This window comes from Nicotiana tabacum, chromosome 15 (genome assembly GCF_000715075.1).
Source record: "Nicotiana tabacum cultivar K326 chromosome 15, ASM71507v2, whole genome shotgun sequence".
Lineage (NCBI taxonomy): Eukaryota > Viridiplantae > Streptophyta > Magnoliopsida > Solanales > Solanaceae > Nicotiana > Nicotiana tabacum.
In genome coordinates, this window is record NC_134094.1 from 116,263,862 (window position 1) to 116,276,472 (window position 12,611).

At 38.3% G+C, this 12,611-nt stretch overlaps 1 non-coding gene across 1 annotated transcript; it reads right to left on the minus strand.

Annotated features, from left to right (window-relative positions):
* Positions 1-12,159: 12,159 nt before the first annotated feature.
* Positions 12,160-12,267, minus strand: LOC142170103 (U6 spliceosomal RNA). Its single transcript, XR_012699690.1, has one exon. It is a non-coding gene; the product is annotated as a U6 spliceosomal RNA (small nuclear RNA).
* Positions 12,268-12,611: the final 344 nt, after the last annotated feature.

Sequence of the window (12,611 nt, forward strand, 5' to 3'; positions counted from 1 at the left end):
TATTTGTCAACCAGCAATTCAACTCTTTGTTTCCAAGTGTTGATGTGAACACCTCATAAGGATTGGGTCTGACCATGCACCTATGTTAATGACATGTGGGAAAGATGTTGTTCACTTTGTTAAACCTTTTAGGTTTCTCAATTTTTGGACTACACATGAATCTTTCAATGAAGTAGTGGAGCAAAACTAGATTGCAGACTTTGTGGGTGACCCTTTCCTCATGTTCAAACAAAAAATTAAAAGATTGAAAGCTGCCCTATCACATTGGAGTAAAATTACCTTTGGGGATATATTCAAGTAGTTGGCAATCATAGAAGATATTGTCAGGATAAAAGAGATGCTCTTAGAGGAAGAACCAACAAATTAGAACAGAATAATTTTACAACAGGCACAAGCAGCACTAAAGAGGTACCTGAGCATTGAAGAGCAGTACTGGAAACAAAAGACAGGTATGAAATGGTTTGCTGAAGGAGATAGAAACACCACATTCTTCAACAATTATGTCAATGGAAAGAGACAGAAATTACAACTCAAAAGGATTCAAAATGCTAATAGTGACTGGCTTGAAGACCAAGAAGGAATTTCTAATGCTGCAACTACATTCTTTCAGACACAATTCACAGAGGAAGGACAGTTCACTAGTTCTGAATTATTAAATAATGTCCCTACCATGATCTCTACTGATCAAAATACGGAACTTTGTAGATTCACAATAATAGAAGAGGTCAAGAATGCAGTAATTACATTGAGTGGGGATAGTGCAAGTGGCCCAAATGGCTTCACTGGTCTGTTTTTTTAACACTCCTGGGATACTGTGGGAAATGACATCTATAACATGCTGCAGCAGTTCTACACAGTATCCCCACTACCAAAATCCATAACACACAAAAACCTCGTACTACTCCCTAACGTTCAGCAAGCACAAACATTCTCAGGCCTAAGACCTATAAGTCTTAGCAATTTCATCAATAAGGTGATTTCAAGAGTGGTACATGACAGACTGGAGAAGATTCTACCATCACTAATATCTCCCAACTAATCTGGCTTTGTGAAAGGAAGGAGAATATTTGAAAATATTTTACTCACTCAGGAGATAGTCACTAATATCAGACTGAGAGGCAAGCCAGCTAATATGGTTATCAAGCTTGATATGGCAGAGGCATATGACAGGGTGTCTTGGAATTACTTAATCCATGTGTTGAGGAAAATGAAATTTGCTGAACGTTTTATCAAACTGATATGGAACTTAATTGCTAATAACTGGTACTCAGTCTTAATCAATGGTCAAGCTTCAGGATTCTTTAAGTCCAGCAGAGGAGTCAAGCAAGGAGACCCTTTGTCCCCATCACTGTTTATATTATCAGCAGAGGTCTTATTAAGATCACTGAACAAATTGTTTGAAGATAAGAAGTTTATAGGATTTGGAATGCCTAAGTGGATAAATCCTTTGAATCACCTGGTATATGTTGATGATACAATAATATTCTCATCCTCTGATCCATACTCCTTAATAAAAATTGTTGAGGTACTAAAGTAGTATGAACACGCATCTGGTCAGCTGATAAACAAGTCCAAGAGCTCTTATTACACACATGAAAAAGTGGCAAGGAATCTAGATCATTCAGTTGGTTGTGTTACAGGTTTTAAAAAGGGAAACTTTTCTTTTAATTACCTTGGGTGTCCAATTTTCTACAATAGAAGAAGGAAGACATACTACAATGATCTTATCAAGAAAGTGAAAGCAAAATTGCATTCTTGGAAAGGAAAACTACTTTCTTTGGAGGAAAGACAACTCTTATATCAAATGTGCTACAAAGCCTAACTACTCACATTCTTTCAGTTATGGATCCTCCTAAAAATGTCATGGTCCACTTGCATAAGACTTTTGCTAGATTCTTTTGGAGCACTAAAGAAGAAGGAAGAAGCAGACACTGGAGCAAGTGGCTGAACATGTGTCTACCTAAGGAGGAATGAGGAATAGGGTTAAATTCACTATTTGATGTATCCAAAGCACTATTTGCAAAACTATGGTGGAGACTCAGAACCAGCAAATCATTATGGTCTAATTTCATGTGGAACAAATAATGCAAAAAAGAAATGCTTGTTGTGGTACAGTTCAGAAAAGGATCCCATGTGTGGAGGAAAATGTTAGAAGCAAGAGAAGAGGTTGAACATGAAATTCTCTGGGAACTAAATAGTGGTAACACAAGTGTTTGACATGAAGAACTGGACAGGCATTGGACCTCTATATTATGTACTCCCTCAAAACTTCAACATAAACGAAGAAATACAAGATGTAGCAGAATTAAGGAATGGTAATACCTGGGATGATCTAACACTCGATCAAAACTTTCCAGAAGACATCTCAGACCACATCAGGAACAATGTGACATTTGATCAGACTAGTGAAAAATGGGACACTCCTCAATGGATGCCAACTACATCTGGCAAGTTCTCTGTTAACAGTGCATGGAGGATTATGAGACATAGAGCAGCAAATAACTCAAAATTAAGTAAATTGTGGGCAAAAGGTTTACCTTTCAAAATCTCTTTCTTTCTGTGGAGACTATGAAAAATAAAGATCCCCACTGATGACTTATGGAGAAGAAATGGATATATTATAGTCGCTAAATGCTAGTGTTGCTCACCTCCAAATGAAGATTCCTACCAACACCTCTTCCTGAAGAGTGAAACAGCAGACATGAGTGTGAAAAACCTTCTTATAACCAGCGGGAATTATAATAAACATGGTACAGGTGCACCAAGTCATCAGAGCATAGTGGAATGAACCATGCTGCCCAAAGTTAAAGCCACTCTTCCAAGAAACTCCTGCCATTATAACTTGGGAACTTTGGAAGAGGAGAAACAAGATGAAACATGGGGGAGCTATCTCAGAAAAGATGGTAATACATGAAGTAAACAAGACACTATACTTCCTGGCAAGAGTTAGATATCCTTGGCTGACAAACATTCCAGTATTGTGGACAGATATGATCAAATATTTTGAGAGCTACAAGCCTTATGTAGTTAGTAGAAGAATTATCTAGCAGTTGCCCAATGCAGGCTAGTTTAAATATAACTCTGATGGAGCATCTAAAGGAAACCCAGGCCCTAGTTCATATGGCTACTGCATAAGAGATAGTGCTAGAGATTTGCTATATACTGAAGCTACAGACATAGGACATATAACCAACATAGTTGCTGAAGCAAAAGGAATTTTACATGGCTTATTATATTATGTGGATAAACAGCTTCATCCTCTAATCATGGAAATTGACTCTCTAGTAATGAAAAAGATCATTTAAGAAGAATGGGACTGCCCATGGACAATAAGAGCAGATGTCAAAAAGATAAAAGATATCAAGAATAACTACAATGTCCTGTTTCAGCATGTGTTCAGAGAAGGAAATGTTGTTGCTGACCTATTAGCTAACTTGTTTTTTTCTTCTGTAGGTAACTCCATTTTTCACTCGTTCGAAAGCCTGCCTCCAGCAGCAAAGACACTCATCAACATGGATAAATCATAAATCCCTAACATTAGGGTAAGGGTAGCAAAAAGGGTCTACCACACTGATTAAGACAATCAGTGCCACATTACAGGGATATATATTGGTTGTTGTTATAAATACATAAGGCAACAAGTCTGTTATTAACAAAGAAACATAACCAGTGTGGGAATGAATTGAAGATATTCACCAAAAGACCAACAAAAGAGCACCAACAATAGACAATCTCCATCACTCACCAACCAATGAGCTTCACAGCTCCCAGTACACACAAGAATCTAGGAGCACAATATTAATCTCTAATGTGTATGCTTCAGTGTGCAGGCACCAGAGAGAGGATAAATCTCAATAGGCAATTATACTAAGGGATGCTGACAGTACAAACACACAATACAACATCATCACACAGCAAGGAGCCAGACATAGGCCTGAAATGGAGCTAATTACCAAAACACACATCATATTAGAGAATTTTCCCTCTAATTTGGTCGTTATATGTTACAGGAGCTGGAAAAGAGTCAATACTGGAGCAATTTCTGAACACTCACCAAAATCACATCAGTATAGATCAGTATTACTGCTGCAACATATAACATGACAACACATTAAAATAGCACATCAGCAACACATATGGCAATACCTCAGGACCTGTAAACTGGAAGCAATTCTGCAATTCTGCTAGTCTCAAGCAGCCAGAATCAATCAGCAATATGCTACCCTGAATCAGATATTAGAAGAAGCTACATCAGTGGAGAAAGTGTAAAGCCAAGCTTCTTCAGTGCTCCCAGAAGACACATACCTGGGAGCACACAACCCCATTCTTAATTTTGGTTGATTCATTGTGCAGAGAACAACATAGAATAGTGTGGCCACTCGAGCAGATAAGCACATCAATACTTGTCTACAATTCACATACAGTAAGAATCAGATTCTGCATGAGTATTTCAGTACTGCCTTTACAACATATAACATCAACATAGCTAGAAGATATCAACACACTTTCTGTACAACTATCAACTACTAACAACAAGGTAGCTCTCAATACACAACAGTGTGTAGCAACATGGATACTGGACTTCTGGAACTAGAGCAATGGTTCAATTGTGGCAGCTCAAGCTTTACTGTTTCTGCACAACACCTGTAAACTGCCACTAAACAAGGCAGCTCTCAGTATTCAAATGATTCGAAATGACAACTAGAGTACATCAGCTCACACCAAATGCTACAAAACTGCTGCTTCATGTTGGTATTAATACAGTATAGTGTTTTATCATTGTCCAGTAGTATTAGTGTGAATGCATGCTCAGTATGGAGATGTGAGAACACTATATTGACCTTATATCACAAAGCATGCAGTATTGTATTCGGTATGCATCAAAGGGGAAAAACGTACTGCCATTACTCCTTACAACATGGAGTTACCAACAGGGAAGACCTATAACTACAAAAGAGGAAAAAAAAAAGACGCACAGCTTCTGTACAATAACTGCCAGCTGCTTATGTTCAACAAGAGGATTGTTCTGCTGCAACATAAGTATAAGGCTGCGCATATGGTCAGCCTTGTGGTTTCACATGGCATGCTACAAAACTGTTGTTTGAATATTTCTACAGTATAGTATTTTATCATTGTCCAGTGGTATTAGTGTGCGCGCATGCTTAATCTGGAGATGAGAGAGCACTATATTGTCCTAATAGCTCAAGCTCACAGTACTATCACTTTGCTGCATTCATCAAATGCATGCACAATCCTCATTGGAAATCCATTTGAAGATACAGTGAAGCAACAATGCTGCTGAAGCAATGCAGAACCAAACTTCAGATGTCCAAACTGATCTGTCTCACAACTAATGGATTATACATACCTATTCCTTTGGATTGCAACAAAAGGCATTGGGTGAGAGTTTTGGAGGTGCTACAAGGAATTGTTTGCAATTAGAATGTGAATTCATTATCGTCGGCAACAATTGTATGTTTCAAATTAATATTTGTGTACTTTTCAATTTTTATTATGCTTCTGCTACATTGTACCTGGTAGCAATAGCCATTGGATCTCTCTGTCGTATTGTTTGTTTGTTGAACAATTTGTAATTTTTACCCAATTTGGGATTTGTTATATATAACAGCTACTAGGTCATAACCTAATAGAATATTTGCCAAAAACAAAAACACCCATAAAGGGGTCTTGGAAGGCAAAAGGCGTAAAAGCCTTATACGAAAATAGAATTGGACATTCTGTTTGCTCAAGAAACAGAGGCAGCAAGTCAGCGAACTATTCACACAGACAACAAAAATTCTAGGCTTCTTTACAAATAACTCGTTCTTGAACGTAGGTATATAAAATTTTATATTCTCAATTATCCTACAATAGAAGAATTGGATAGTTAAATTCCTTCTTCCTCTGTATCAACAGCAAGTTCAATGCTTAGGTGTGAAACTTTAAAATTAATTAAAATGCACTAATTGTTGTAGAATCCATTGTTTGACGGGTATAAATTGGACTGGAGCCTACTTATTGGATTGAGGAGTTTTGAGGTGAGTGGATATAAACCTTTACTAAAGTGGTTCTACTCACAAAAACATGACCACAAAGTGTTTGATAAAATGCTTTAAAGAGTCAACATGTACGTAATTGGAATGAATGAGTATATGTTGACTAAGTATATTCTAGTTAAAGCTTATATATTTTACTCGAGATGTATAAGTGTCTATTTTTTATATTTTTATGCTTTATTACATGATCCTACATGTTAAAGTTTCAAGAGTTAGATAGAACTTTTAAAAATACTTTGAGTAATTTTATATCATGCTTATATTATGCATACACTCAAGAATATTATTATGAATACTGATAGATCACTTTCAAACATGATTTAGACTTGAAAAGTCAAAAGAAGAAATTTTAAAAAGATAAGATTTTTGGGAGTATCCTCTATTCTGAGAAGGGGTCATCGTCTAGGCCGAGGGTCCTAACCAAGGCGTTGACTTCCTGAAACTACTTGTACCAAAGTAGGGAGCACACTAGCCAAGGGTCTCGTTGCTGAGAATTTGCCTAGCCAGGCTAAGGTATGACAAATGAGCGCTGAGAACCATGAAGCAAGTGGCACCTCGTGGATTGGTCCTATTCGATCAGGTTGGGATCAAACCCCTTCCGATCACACGGTGACTAAGACAGAAATAAGTCAGGATAGTTGGAACTCCCGAAGCATAAAGTGAAGTATTTTTTTTTAGATAAGACAAAAAAAGAAAAGAATTTCTTTTAGAATATTCATAAATTGTTGTTATGTAATTATTTTTAGAATTGTTGGTAGAAGATTTATGTTTTTCATGCATTTAGAATCTTTGTTTGTAATGTATATTTTATTAAAGTTTCGTCCCCTGTCATTGAGACTCACTGAGTACAATGGATGGTACTGATGTTCTCTTTTGGGAACTTGCGTTGGTCTGCGGTACAACGTAGGAACTGGTTTTGCAGGCGAGCAGGCTACGGGTTAGGAATTCCCTCATTTCTAGTGCTATTGGTGAGCTCCCTTTTTGTTCATGGAGTACTCCTTTGAGTCATCATTATTTAGTTATTTCTTTGTTTACTTGGATAACTGGCCAGGACATCCCATGTCCTGAGCGGTGCATCAGTTTATCAATGGAGGCTTCATAGACACAGTCGGTGGGTTAAGATTCATATGCTTTTGATAATATCTTTGCAGTATTTCAGTAGTTACTACGAATAAAATTTTGGAGTTGGTTTATTTTAGATATTTAAATTAATTAAAAATATTTTCTTTTTGCATATAAATTTTGGAGTTATAATAGATTTGATAAGCACATATGGTTCGCTTAGTCAAATTTAGTGATCGGGTGCTGGCACAGCTTATTCAAAAAAATAGGTCGTGACAGTTCCTGTAATTGCTATGTTGTACGCTCCTTCCCTTTGCTACTGAAAACTTAGATCACATTCATGTCCCTTGCTTCCGGTTGATCTTCTCTTATCTATTTAATTCCCTCCGAGGTTGGGAATTTCAGAAGTTTATGGTATGTTGACGGCACAACCTTCATCCTGTGCAGCCATGGTCTTCCAAGAATAATATTGTAAGTTGTAACCCATATCGTCGTCAACTACTTCGAAAAGGGTCGTCCTCATTACCCTCTCGGCATTCATGGGCAATAAAATTTCCCTTCGGGTTGTTGCGCTTGCCAAATTGAACCCAACGAGGATCTTTGTGGTCTGAATAATGCTTCCGCTTAGCTTGGCTTGTTCCAGCACTCTCCATTGGATAATATTGGCTGAACTCCCTCGGTCCACCAAAACACGTTTAATCTTAAAATCCAAAATATTAAGAGAGATTACCAAGGCATCGTTGTGTGGTAGTAGGAGTCCATATGCGTCCTCCTCTGTGAAAGTGATTATCGTCCTCAATGACTTCCCGGAGTCTCTTGCTATGGGTCACCGATACCTTCGTCTTTTTTTTGCTATCGAGAAAGTTACACCATTAATCTATTTCCCCCTGAAAATCATGTTGATCATCGGACGACGGGGGTCTTTTCCTGCTTTCGAGGATTCCGCATTATCCCGGTTATGAACGTAGTTGTTTTTGGCCCGGTCACTTAAGAACTCTCTAAGATGACTATTTTTCAGTAATGTCTCCACCTCCTCACGCAAATGTCGGCAGTCCCCAGCTCGGTGGCCATTAGTCCCATGGTACTCGCACCATAAATTAGGATCCCTCTGACTGGGATCAGATCTCATCGTCCTCAGGAACCGTGCTTCCTTAATGTTCCCCATGACCGACACTAGTTCCACCATGATGACGTTGAAGTTATATTCAGATAATCTGGGGTAAGCAGAGTCTCGAGAGCCCGGTACCTCTTTGTCCTGCAATGATCTGTTATTCCGGCCGCGATCAACTCTCCTATCGGTAGCAAATCTATCCGCCAACCGAAAACATCTGCCGCGTCCTTAGGCCCTTTCATAGGGCAAAAATTGACCCCCAGAAGACCATCGGTCTGCGTCGAAATCATCCCTCGATTTTTCCTTATTCTTCTCCTGGTCCCGACCCTTGGTTGATGTCGGGAAACCGAACTGGTCATCCTCAACTCTTATCTTCGACTCGTAGCAGTTGTGTACATCTGCCCACGTTGTTGCTTGGAACTCGAGCAGACTTTCTTTCAGTTTTTCGGGAAGCGTCGGAACTCCTCGGATTCAGACCTTTAATAAATGTCTCACCTGCCCATTCATCGGCCGGTAGCAGCATCCTTTCCTTCTGAAATCTGGTCACGAACTCAGACCCTCTTTATGCAATCCTGAATATGTCGGCCTTTCGGGCCTGTACCTTCTTGGCCTCGGCATAGGCCTTCATAAAAGAGTCTGTGAGCATCTTGAAGGAATCTATTGAGTGCTCGGATAAAAGCGAATACCATGTCAAGGCCCCTTTCGTGAGGGTCTCCCCGAATTTCTTCAGTAAGACTGACTCAATCTCATGCGAAGCTAAGTTGTTTCCTTTTACCGCCATTGTAAAGGTGGTGATGTGCTCCTAAGGATACTAAGTCCCATCATATTTTGGCACGTCTGGCATCTTGAACCGCTCCGCGATCAACTCCGAAACCGTGCTTGGTTTGAACGGCAACTGAGTGTATTTCTTTGAATCCGGTCCTTTCAATACCGGTGGTGCGCCCGGATTTGGTCCATTCGGGCGTTTATTTCCCTCATAAACCACATGAGTTCAGTTTTGAAGGGATCATTCTCATTGTTGTTACCGGATCCGCTACAATTTCCCCCGGCCCTGTCGAAGCAGACCTCGCCTCTCGAGGTGTTGTTATCAGCCCTTTGTGTTGTTTGGTTTGCGGGAGCACCCGGAGGAATTGGGCCTCGTCCATTCGCATTGTTGGAAGTACCCGGCAATGCCTGCCTCAACTCCGTCATGACCTGATCTTATCGTGAGAGATGACCCATAATAACCTTTTGTTGCTCCCTCGGGATTCTCGATGTTTCCACGACGTGCTCGTCTTCACCATCATCAGGAGTTGCCTCCCGAACCTGTCTTGGATATTGCCCGCCATGGACCGGTGTGGCCTCATCCCCCTCGTTGCGGGTATCACTAATCGAATCTCCGTGCTGAGTCTAATTTCCTTGGGCCTCAACGTTGTGTGCGACGTTGACATCGTTATCTGCCTTTGTTTTTATGATTTTTTGCTAAGAAACAAAGATTCAAACAAGTTAGTAAGAGATGCAAGGATCAACTCAATTATGCAATTGTCTAAGCCCCACGGTGGGCTCCAAACTGTTTGCTCGTAAAATGGTACAGTTGAATTTATACGTGGTTCATAGACAAGCGAATTGATTTGATCCCAAAATAATAAATAAATTAAATAAGAATGCAAGACTTAGCGTTGAAATCGAGATAAGACATCATATAACTTGGTTCCGGGAGCAAAGCTTCCAAAAGCAATAGTCGCAATATTAATAAGCAAGAAACAAAATGTTATTGTGCTTTTGAACAGTATATAGCATAAGTTTGTCAGAAAATTCATCCCTTACAATGGTTGTTGAACTCGTTATTTATAGTTGCACCTATGAAACAAGGCCCTAGGATCAAGCCCCTCTTAAATGACAATTATGGGGGGCATTGAAGAATGTGTAACCGCAAACGTCATATTCTAGGTAACGGATTATGTATTTAATGCTATAGAATATTCTCCATTGAATATTACCGGGTGGCAGACATTTATTTGTCTTTATGAGCAACATTTCCTTCGGGGACAACCGAGATTGTTGTCCCCGGACTTGATTTTCACCTGCCTCGCTTTCCATCTATCTTCGGCTATACGTGTCGTTCTATTATGCAAGCATTTAATATGAACATATTTTATCCTATACACTGTTCCATTTCTTCTCGGAGCTATACAGGTGTCGTAATTGTGCCTCGACAAGAATAGAATACTGTATAAGTCAATTCATTCTAGGGCGACATTTAATTAATTAAGGAGTTGTTATGTGGTCCATTATTAACCTCTTAAGAAAAAGATACGTTGATTCTTCGTACCTAGTATTCTAACCAATGATCATCTTACAAGCTAAGAACAAAATAAACTAAGTACAAAATATGTTATCTACCGACAGACATGACGGAGTCCGCACCACCACCAAAAGTTACTCATTCTCTTTCATTTTGTCACTCTTCTTTTTTCAAATTTGTTCCGTAAAATAATGGAGACAATATCCATTATTTAAAAATAAATTTACCTTTAAATTTTTATGTTATTTTTAATTACATGATTTTATAATCACAAAGCTAAGTTACACGCCGCAAGGACTCACCCCCACGTACCTCTAACCTCAATCAATCAATCAATTAACTATATTTTAATCTCATATTTAATTCATCTATATTCTTTCGCCATTATTAGAAGTATTTATTATAGTTTAATCTTTTTTTATATTGATAATCAACGTACTATAACCTTCCATTTTTTTCCAACTTGAAACTCACTATGCATTATGAATATAGGAGTATTTACAAAATAACACGTCGTGAAATAACATCCCTTATTGGTTTGATAGTTTCCTATTATATATCATCCATTTTAGCTTACAAAGACCCAACAAAAACCTGGTTAGATAATACAGAAAATGGTCAGATATGTCAGTAAATGAAATAGTACATATTTGCTCGTCGTTTAAAGGTGGACTCAGTTCTGTCCTTGACGTGAATAAATTGGGTCACATATGCTATATATTTAATAGAATTCCTCATGGATGACACGCATTACAATCCGGTGCTAAGTAATATATTAGTGAGGTTAATATGTGGGTTGAGGAATTCTGTTAAATATATGGTATATGTGCCCCAACTTATGCACGACAGGGACAGAACTGACTCCTACTTTAAACAACGGACAAATGTGTATAATTTCTTATTGGCATGTGGCACTTTTAAAGTCCCACAGCAATACTGCAAAGCAAAAACTAGCACTCCATTTACAATTTTTCCTCCCTTTTTTTTCTTCATTAGGATCAATGGCTGTAACATACTCTCTTTCAGCACCTATTCTAATTAACAAATCATCTTCCACTGCAAGAACAAGTCTCTCTGCCCACAGAGTCGAGGTGCGTGCAAGTTGTCACAATATCTCAATCCATGTCTCCGCAACAACAACAACAACTAGTCCGCTTCAGATTGGATCAACTTCAAGAAACAGGCTTGTGGTATTGTCTTCTGATTTTTTAATCTGCTTAAAGTCATATCAATTGGTCGAGATAACGATTATATCATTTATTTTGTTCTTAGAACGTATTGATTTAACTACGTAAGTAATGTTCACACCAGAAGCAGTACCCTGTATTCTATAAATAAATAAATAAAAGGTTCAGGGAAAAGTTGGATCATGAGTCTATTGTACGCAATCTTACCATGTATTTCTACAAGAAGTTATTTCCACGGCTTGAAATCGGACCTCCTGGTCACATGTCAGCAACATACCATGTATTCTAATTTTCCTTAAATTTGTTATGATATTAATAGGTATTTGAAGATAAGTCAACTGGTGTAATTTGTTATAAAGATGAGAATGGAGAGATCACATGTGAAGGATATGATGAAGGACCTCGATTTTGCCAGCAAGTGCCAAAGTCTTCTTATAAATCAAGGTTTGTAACAATATTAGTCTATTGAATCATTTCTCGATTTGTGCATGCCATTTTTGCATAAGGCCGGGTCATGCTAATCCTCTCTGTATTATTCCAATTTTATCGGATGTGCCGAAGGGACACAATATTAGTCTATTGATTAGTACTAATAAATATATAATTTCATTTTGAGATTCATAGTGATATGTGTGAATTAATATGCAGAGATGAAGAGATTATAGAGCTCCTCCAAAAATGTTGGCTTCATATTGCTGCTGCTGCTGAATAAACAGATTTTTGTGCATTTCTCAATACAATCTTATGATTATCAGCACTTTGACACTTCTAACAAATAACACAAGAAACAGAACAAGAATAGTCTGTTTATGTACATCTTATGTATTCATTCCCCTCTATGAATAGTATATTTTGACAAGAAGAAAAGGAACAAGGACTTGCCTTTTCCTGGTGCAGATGTAAATTAAGAA